The 10,224-nt window shown below is 43.9% G+C and overlaps 1 non-coding gene across 1 annotated transcript; it reads left to right on the top strand.

Moving 5' to 3' along the window:
• The first annotated feature begins 1,632 nt into the window (after positions 1–1,632).
• On the top strand, positions 1,633–1,794 carry LOC115872987. The gene has a single exon (XR_004048172.1). It is a non-coding gene; the product is annotated as a U1 spliceosomal RNA (small nuclear RNA).
• Positions 1,795–10,224: the final 8,430 nt, after the last annotated feature.

Raw genomic sequence — 10,224 nt, 5'->3', positions numbered from 1 at the left:
AAACAATTTCATTTGCATGGCAGACGGATGTGAGTGCCTGACTCAGCCAGCAGCAGTCACCCCTGGCATGGCGTGTGCCCTCAGTGGGGTTGTCTGAAAGAAACGACTGAGGGCCAGGCAGGGGAGGGATTAGAACTCAGCCTTTGAGGTCCAGGATCCTCTGTGCTGTTGTCTCGCCTTCCTGAGCTGCTTACTTTCAAACCTGATCCACCTAAATAATTGTCCGGGTTCCAAATCTTAGGATTGTACAAGGACATGAGAGTTCATCCTAAGACTTTCAGTACTGCCTTTTAGTGATGGGGAAGAGAAAGAGAGGTGTAGGGGATGTTGTGAAGTTAGGGTCATTAAGGTAGCAGAGGCCTGAAAAAATCGGGACCCACTAGTGAAAATACGTTTAAAAAATGGGAGTACTGCTCACAGAGGGGAGGAAGGACTCTGGGTAGTGGGGAGATGAACAGTTTAAGGAGTCCTTTAGAATCAGGGCTGCTTTGTTGCCTACAACTCCATTTCAGCCCGGCTTTGTTCTTTATGCTGTTTGGGGGCTGTTTTATTAAGCCATGGATCCCTCAGACAGGTATATAGCAAGAGGGTGACATAAAAGGAGAAAAAATATTTGGTACACAATGGAGGGAATAAAGGAAACAGATGGTCCTTTGAGGGGAGGGTCCAGAGGCCTGCAGCCTCTCTCTCAGACTTGCTTATGTTTTCCTCAGTGCCCGGAAGCTTGGCCTGTGGGCATCAAAATCCCCAAGGGGAGATGCTAAGAGGGGGGCTTAGGAGTCCTGGTAGCACACTGTGTTAAACATTGAGTGGCTCACCTTAAGGTCAGCCATTTGAACTACCAGATGCTCTGCAGGAGAAAGATGAAGCTTTCTACTCTTACAAAGATTTACAGGGTTGGGAACCCACCGAGGCAGTTCCAGTCTGGCCTAGAGGCTTGCTATGGATTGGAACTGATTCTGACAGGGGTTTGAACTTGAGCTTGGATGAGGGGGAAGTTGCCTTCCCTGGTTTTTGGAAAATCCTAGGCTTGTGATCAGAAGAAAGGGAATGTGTATGAAGGGCAGGGGCAGGAGGGAGTGATTTTGCGGTATGGCAGCGGTTCTCAACCTTGCTGATGCCACCACCTTTTAATACAGATCTTCATGTTGTTCCCAACCATAAAATTATTTTCCTTGATCCTTCATAACTGTAATTTTGCTACTGTTATGAATTGGATGACCCCTGTGAAAGGGTCATTTGACCCCCAAAGGGGTTGCGACCCACAGGTTGCGAACTGCTGTGGTATGGAAATGTGAGATTTCCATTCCTGGCCCTAGAAGCAAACATACAAGGATTGAAGCCTACTTTGGTGATCTTAGACAAGTTCTGAAACTTATTTTTTCATTTCTAAAATGAACATAGGGATCATAGCCCATAACTTAATTTCAGGATTAAATGGGATAATTCATGTAACCTTTAGAACACATGGTCTGGCACATAGGAATTACAGAGTAAATGGTAAAAATATCACTAGAGACTATCAATGTATTAATTTGGGTTCTCCAAATAGATAAAAACCAATAGGATTTTTATCTGTGCATGTGTATATCATAAACATATAGCTCTAGACACCTTAATATAGAAGTGAAAATATTTCCCTGGCAGGGGAGATACCATGAACACTAAGGTGGTTTTCTCAGGGGAAGGGTTATCTATTGCTCTCCAGATATGCTGACTCCTGCAATTTTCCCAAATATAGGCAATTCAACTACATCATTGGTGGTAGTGGGGACTGCATTCACTCACTCCCCTGGGCCGCGGGAGGGAAGGTGGGGAATAAATATACGTATAGATGTAAATATCTCAAAACGCCCTGCCCTAGTGTCAATGCTGACTCCTGAGGATTCTGTAGTTTATGAAGAGCCAGCGACCGCTCATCAGGAAGGAGCCCATGTGCCATGTGATTGTGGGAGCTGGCAAAACCCAGTCCGGGCAAGGGGTTAGAAACTAACCCCTAACTGATGCAGAATCCTTCTCAGGACAGTCTCAGTATTTTACTTTTAAGTCCTTCAACTTATTGGGTCAGTCCCACCCACAAAAGCATTCTCACTTGGAGAAAATGAATTGTAAATGTGAATCAGATCCACAATATACCTTTATGCCAACATTTAGTATTTGATCAAACAACTAGTCACCCCAGCCTACATCAGTTACCACATCATCTAGACCATCACAATGGCGATTACTAGGGAGCTTCCCGAGCATTGGTGGGGGTGTCAACTGTGGCAGGTGGCTGTGACTCTGGAGCAGGGATCGGTGGTGAAGGAGAATACACAAGTTGATCTCCAGAGAGCTGGGCTTCTGTTTTAACTCTACCACCTTCCCTTTGTATTTGACTCATGGACAAGTTCCCAAACCTCTCTAAGCTTTAGTGCCTTCATCTCGGAAATTGAGAAATTGTTATAATAAAAGCTCCAGGGAAATTAACTGGATTTCTGGTTTTCTTCCTTTTTTTTCATTTCTCACTGCCATCCAGTGATTCAGACTCACAGACCCCCTACAGGAGAGACTACAACTGCCCTGGTGAGTTTCGGAGGCTGCATTGTCTTTCCAGGAGTAGAAAGTCTCATCATTCCCCTTTATTGCTGCTGGTGGTTTCTAACTACTGACCTTGGGGTTAGCAGCCTGGCTTGTAACCCCTAGGCCACCAGAGCTCCTAGTGAACGTGATACATTCACTGTCATATTTGTAGATGACTTGGTCAGTCCCTTCCCTTGCCCCTGGAGCCCCTGTTTTGGTTAGTTGTTATTTTTAACCATAGGCATTGATCTTAAAGTGGACCAGGGTGATCACAGTCAAAAGGTGAACATTGAATATAGCTTTCAGTCGACTTGCAGTCATGACCTGCATTGAGATCTTGGGAAAGGGCATTAACACATCCTAGACTTGTATTCTCCAAAGGAGGCGTGAATCCCTCATCTTCCCAACTGCCTGCACCTGCAGCATCCATCTGATTGACATTCGGGGCAGCCCCCTACTGCCTATGAAGCAGCAGCCTCTTCAGTCCCACAGAGCATCGGGAACAAGGGATGATGATCTGCAAGGATGATTGCAGCAAGGTGGCCACAGTTCTAGGCTGATTAATAGGTCTCCTCAACAAGAGACCTATTGTCTGAGATGTGGGCGAGGCAAGGGAAGTGGAAAGGGGAAGGGCCTAGGCTTGCTGACTGGGAGTCTGGTACTCAGGCCATATCCTCAGGCAAAGGTCTTCAGATTGGAATCACGGATCAAGCTCCTGCTTTGAGAGCTTGGGGTGACTCGCGAGCACAGAGGTTTCTTTTAAACCGAGATTTGTATATCAGAACCACCTGAGAATCTTGTTAAGCCGTAGATTCTGATTCAGTGTATCTGGAGTAGAAAGTTAAATTATCTACAGGGGCCAAACCATAATGAACTGGTTTGAAGCCCTGCTTGAAACAAGCATTCCAGTACCTGAGCATCCAGATCAGTGGTGCCTTTCGAAACAGATGCTACAATAGGCTAGTTCTTAATCCCCCTACTTTTACTGCTAGGGTAAATCTTTGAGTCCTCCTTTGACATGGTCCCAGAAAATAACCACCCCGTTGCCATCAAGTCGATTTTGACTCATAGAGGACAGAGTAGTACTGTCCCTGTGAGTTTACAGGAGTAGAAAGCCTCATCTTTCTGTCTCACAGCGGCTTGTGGGTTTGAACTGCTGATCTTGTAGTGAGCAACCGTACCTAGTATGCAACCAGAGCTCCTATGGTCCCAGAACCTATGGTAAATCACAACTAGATAAGGCTCATCTTCCATTTGGATCCAAATTGTATTACGATACTAAAAATTGGTCAACGTTTTTATTTACTGAAATTTGTTTCCATGAAAACAATCCTTTTCCCTGTTAGCCGCCACCAAATCAGTCTCTAATTGATGGCAGTCCCGCGCAGGTGGATGGAACTCACCGCCGCCCAGTTCTGCACCCCCGCCAGGACTGCCTGCAGACCAGGCCTTGGTGCTCAGTCGGTTTCCGCGGGCTGATTTTTGGAAGAGGATGGCCCAAACTTCCTTCCCGGTCCCTTGTCACCTAGCAGCTCCACCCAAACCTGCTGAGAATCCCAGCAACATCCAAATACCCTGCGAGATGGGCAGTGGCTGCACCAGGCAGTGCTGAGGTTGGAAATGCCACTGAGCCCTCGCCGTCTCCATGGAAACCAGAAGAGCTAGGCCTTCTCTATGTGTGTTTGTGAGTCCCTGGGACATGTGCTTTGTAACAACTTTCTAGGTTGGAACAACCACCCTGGGGGTAATCCCTGGTTTTTCGTTGTTATTACCGTGACCTTTTCTGTATAAAATCACCCTCGGAATTGTTTAATTCCAAAGTCAATAAAATTTCCATTAGGGCAAAGTGATTGTTTCCCAAGTTTCATTCCACCTTTAAATGACCAAAAATGGCCATGGGGGAATTCCAAAAATGGTTTTCGAAAATAAAACTCTATTGGAATAAAGTGCTATGCACATATAACATGACTGCTTTCTCATTCCCTAGCAAATATTCCATATGCTTATTTGGGGAAAAATATTCCCACCGCATCACAAATCCATGGGTTTTCCTTTCACGGTCTCCTTTCGTTTTCCCTATCAGTTTTTGACATGAAAGCCATGGCTACTGATATGTATTAGAGGTCATATAACAGGGAATGGCTGATAGAGACCTTAGTCATGTCCCAGAGCAGGTACAGCAGGTCTATGGCTCCTGTCAAATCCAACTAAGTTTTTCAGGGAAATGCTGACCATACCTCCAAGCATCGATATAGTCACTCTTTATCTCATGGCTGCGTGGCCCTCCATCTGTAGTAACTGATCACCTGCCCACTCGTTCCAAGTAGAAAGTCAAGCTTACCCCTGTTCTTTAAGTATCCAAAGAAACAAAACTAAACCCATTCTTGTTGTGCCTAGTATCATTCCAGACCTTACATAGGGTTTCCAGGACTTTAAAGCTTTGTGGCAGCAAACAGCTTTGTTTTTCAAACTCACTGCCACAGCGTCAGCTCTGACTCAGAATGAATGACTCCACAGGACAGGGTAGAACTGTGCCCGTAGATTTCCGAGACCATACATCTCTATGGGAATAGAAAGCCTCCTTTTCTTCCCCTGGAGGAGCTGCTAGTGTCTAAGGGCTAACCTTGAGGTTAGCAGTCAAAATGGCCTCTGCTATGCCACCAATGGTCCGTGGATTGGCTCGAGTGTTTGAGTAGCCCCCCTTGTGGTTTTGTGGTTAGAAGCACAATGCTTAATCCACATTACCAGGGCTAGTTAAGTTTCCCCCAACGAGTGAAACTATAAAGAGAAATGCGTGGGCCCTCACCTGGAAGTATACACCAAACTTAAATGGAGTGCAGGTGAACTCCTACGTACATGTTAATGTGTTCCTTTGCTTCTCTGAATTCTGCTTGGCAGCTTACGTCTGTGTTTTTGTTGCTGGTAAGTCAATCCTGACTCTGGTGACCACAGGTGTGCACACTAGAACCGCACTTCAAGGCGTCTGAAGTGCTTTCGGGTAGGCTCGAGACAACAATCCTGCAGTTAGTAATCCAGTGCTCTCGCCTACACACGGAGGTTGAGTAAGTAAAGAGTATTCCTACTTGGGTCCTGGTTCATACATCCCTGGTATATTCCAAAGAAAACATATTTAAGTGTGTCTCTGCAATATTAATCACCTAACTAGGTACAAGTGGGTTTAAAGAGTTTTGTGGTAGGATTCCATTATTTTTTAATTCCATTTTTCATGAACTTCTTGAAGTTCCCTGGTGGATCATCATAACATTTGAGTTACATCTGGAGGGGATTTTCCAAAAATAGAATATTGAGACCAGGAATTAAGGAAGCAAATAATTGCTCGGTGTGGGTCCAACACTACCCAGCGAAGTAAATCTGTGCCCACCAGAGGGTTTGATGCGTTCAGAAGGGTTTCTAAATTTTTTTTTAAAAGATGAGGAAATGTGTGGCACTTGGTTCTCTTCAACATGATAATTATTAAAACATCTCTTCTTAGTCTGATTCCATAAAAACAAACAGAAAACTCTAGATAAACTTGGTCAGTCTTTAGTTCATGATTGCATATTTAAATACACTGGGGGCCTTATAAAAACCCCAAACCTGGGCTTTCTCTCAGACTCATGCTTCTCTAAACATTAGTAGAATCACTTGAGATGGCGACAAGGGATCTGCATTTGTCACAAGCTCCCAGGCGGTGCGGATGCTGTGGATCTAAGGCACACACTTTGGGTAGCAAGGCCTTAGCAAAGACAAAGCTGCAGCCACTTGTTGAAACGCTTCTAAGGTGACCAGATTTCACCATTGATAAAAGTCATATCCTGGCGAAATAGCCACATGGCAGCCGAAAACCGTCTACCCTAGCTGGTCGTGCATTCTTTCCAAGAATCGGGACTTTTTTAAAAAACGGCACGGGACGCGGGACGCGGGAAGCAGGAAAAATTGTTAAAAATCAGGACTGTCCTGCCAAAAGCGGGACGTCTGGTCACCTTACTATTGGTATTATGTTAATTCCTAGAGTTTTGTTTTATGCCTTTCATGCAGTTTGAGCCTTTTTCTTTAGGACCCTTGGTTCTTAGTCATTTGCTACCTCTTGACCATATGCTACTAACTGAAAGGTTGGCAGGAGAAAGATGAGGCAATAATATTGAATAAATCCTAGGGGCTCAAGTAGAAAGCAAATGTTTTGAGAATGATCATGACAACATATGCACAAATGTGCTTGACACCATAGACGGATGTGTGGATTGTGATAAGAGTTATACGAGCCCCCAATAAAGTGATTAAAAAAACACACAAAGATTTACAGCTGCAGGAACTCAAAGCGACAGTTCTCCTCGTCTTCTACTCATAAAGTTTCCAGGGACTAACCCCTCAGAATAGAACAACCTCGCCCTTCTTCCCAGTCTGCCTTAGACTTGAAGCTTTACTGAAACCCCATTGTGCATCAGCCTGCTTGTATATAAAATACTAGTGAGATCACTTCCAGCATCGCACTAAGATATAATCCACCTGAGTATGTCAAATTGACAGGTGACAGCAAACAGTTGTTGACTGAATGAATTTTAAATACCGCTCGAACAATGCCTTTTACGTCCATTTCACCTAGTCTGGCTTGAGAACTTGTTTCAGGCCACACAGCTAACATGTGGCGGTGTGGCTATTTGAATCCCAGCTCGCTTGTGCGAGAGATTGCTCTCATAACCATCCCATCGTCATTCATACCAGGACCTACTTTACTTTTTAGTTATTACTCTACTTTTAGAACAATATACCTAGGTTCTGGCTTATGTAGAAAAGGCTTCAAAATTTTGCGGATAAAGTCCATCATTTTTCTATTCCATTTCCCCAAGAAATTTTGGAAGTTCCTTACGTCCTTCTCTTATGAGTTTATGGAGTACAATCAACGTATGGCCATCTTTGAAATGAAGATACGTATTCTGCATTTCCCCATTAATAGGGCAGACTTTTGATGGCCGCCTTCAGCAGCGTCCTATCTATGGAGTCTCATGGTCTCTCCTGGCTCACTCCCATTTTCAGTTGACCTTATGTTCCCAGCATTCTAGTACTAGTTGGCTATTCCTCATGAGGGCAAACTCTGCAGAAATGCAGGGAACTGTGAATCAGGTCATTGTTGCTAACAAATTCAAGAGACCTCATGCCATCAGTTGTGAAGCAGCTGCTGGGTAGCTATGCAAAACCTCTTGCATTCGGCAGAAAAGGGTAACCGTAGAAAGACTGTTGGCTGTTAAGGAGGAAAATCTAGTGATCAGAACAGATGCTCAGACCACTGGAAGATGGAAATCCAAGTGGTCTCCGTGGTGCTGTAGGGATTCTTGGGAGACAAGAGCTCCACAAACAAACACGACCTCTGGAATTTAGAGTTCAGTGCTCCATCCATCCATCCTTGATATGTATTTTTAATGTTCCTTGGGTCATGGGTTTCCATGTCATGGTTGAGGGTATAACTTTCAATTCTTTCTGGACATTATTTATTATGATACCTGTTGTAAAAATATAAATCATCTATTTGAGAGGATAATGCAGAATATATCGATTGTATCTCTGTTCTCTTTGACTACATAACGAAAACTTATTTTTTAAAATCACAAGCTTAAAATATGCTTGTGGGAGATTACATTAGCACCTCTAAGCCTTCACCTGTATTCTATAGCTACCCTTTCCCCCCAAAAGTTGGAAGATACCTCCTCTACCTCTTTTTACTCAAGCCCCTCATGGGTTGATGTGGCACACTGAGCACATATTCTGGATCCATAATCTTGTCACTTGCATGGGCCAATTCAGTGCTATTGTAAGCGATGTCATCCAAAAGTTGGAAAGCACTTAGATGAGGGGGCTTTAAAACGTTTGTGGAAACATTCCATTATCCTGTCATTTCAGTTTTCCATCAACTTTTGAAGCATCTTTGTATGATTGGGGTTGGTCATTTTTGCCTTTGTGATTCCTGGGACAATGGATTCTTGGTCTAGTCTCTGATCCCAAGAGAAGGGTGAGAGACCACCTCCCAGACATTTCCCAGTAACGTCAGCTGAAATTATTCCTTATTGTCCTTAGTCTCATCTGCATCTGAGCTTTTCTTGTTTGTTTGTTTCATCGCATAGATAAGTGATGCAAATAGAGCTGTTTATTGACTATTAAAGCAGCCTTGGACCTCAGAGTGTGTCTGACCATTGTGCATCTCGTTGTGCTTGAGTGATTTTCATACAGGCAGTTCATACACTTTGGAAGAGATCCATTCCTAAGCGTGTCTTTAAGTTGAATTTGTAGGTTGGAACAGACACACGTGATTGATTCTTAATTTAGTTGCACTTCACTGCAAGGAAAAGCCCCAAATCTTTCCAACGAGTTAAAAGTTGTATTGCAACAAGTGAAAGTGGTTGTGGTGAAGCATATGTTGTGAGTCAGGGTTGGCTCACTCATTTCAAAATGAGGTCAATTTCATATCACATTAAAGGGCTAGTGCAAATTGTCTTTCAGTGGGGTTTTCAAACGTGTGGATTTCCTGTCGTTTCTTTTTCTCTTCCAGGCATTTACCACCATTCTCTGCCCTGGTCTCTAACCCAAGACATTTCTAAACTGTATCACTTGGGCGCCTGTGTACTCCAGTGTGTGGTTAGTGGTGGACATCAGAGAGTAGGAGGGGAACTAGACCACAGCCTTTATCCTCACCCCTCTTTCTGCATGGCTGCAGTCTGACAGGGGTGGCATGTTCTCCAGGCACATCTCCTAGTGAACGGACACATCTATGTGGCTCACTTCTCACTGGGCTCCAATAGCATCATTGCCTCCCCTTTCCCTCTCAAGTCAGTGGGGAATATTTGTGATGATTCCCTTTGTTGGTAATTCCTAGCTATCTCACAACTCCTAATTCGATGACCTTAACCCTGATTACACCTACATTTCTTCATTATAATGTATATTTGGTTTCATGCCCTTCCAGGGTGCCATCTTTCTTATAGGGTTCCTGCTTGCATCTTTTATCATACTTACATGAACTTCCATCAACTACCTTCTAAGGTGAGGGACAATAAAGCGATTACCAAGGAGAAGAAAAAAGAATTACTAATTACAGGTTTCTGTGCTATGTAAAGAAATATACTACATCCCATTGTTTATTTTTGCAATCATATTGAAATAAATCATTATAGTTGAGCCCCACACTATCCATTTATTTGACCTTAATCAGTGAGCTGGACTGGGCAGGCATTTTTCTTTCTAGGGATGTGCAATTTCGTTACAGACTTTTTTTTTTTTAAGCAACAGAACTCAAATTGCATGACTGAAAGTGGATGGCTCAAATGTCAAGGTTAGTACACATTTCCTCTGGCGCATTGGCATTTTGCATTTTTATGTATCTGTTGGCAGGTGGGTCTGCAGTAACAGCTGCTGCCTGCGCTTGGAAGGCCTTGCCTCTGGTCTTCTCTCCAGTGACTTCCGAGCCAGCTGGATTTAGATCGGATACAAAACAGTGACCCTCTGACCTTATTACATAGCCTTAGCCCAATTCTTCTCCTGCATTGAACCTGCTTTTCCCTTCCAGCACAGATTTTACCTTTTGCCTTTCCCCTCTCATTGATATGGATTGGTAATTGTAGATGATTTCTTTGGCCAGTGCCCAGGAAACTCACACACCTGCTCTGCCGCCTC

The sequence above is a fragment of the Echinops telfairi genome, unplaced genomic scaffold, assembly GCF_000313985.2.
Source record: "Echinops telfairi isolate 266 unplaced genomic scaffold, ASM31398v2 ScPeMD7_7458;HRSCAF=8496, whole genome shotgun sequence".
In the NCBI taxonomy this organism is placed as follows: Eukaryota; Metazoa; Chordata; class Mammalia; order Afrosoricida; family Tenrecidae; genus Echinops; species Echinops telfairi.
Note: the sequence above shows the minus strand (reverse complement) of the source record. Positions and strands in the feature narration are given on the sequence as shown.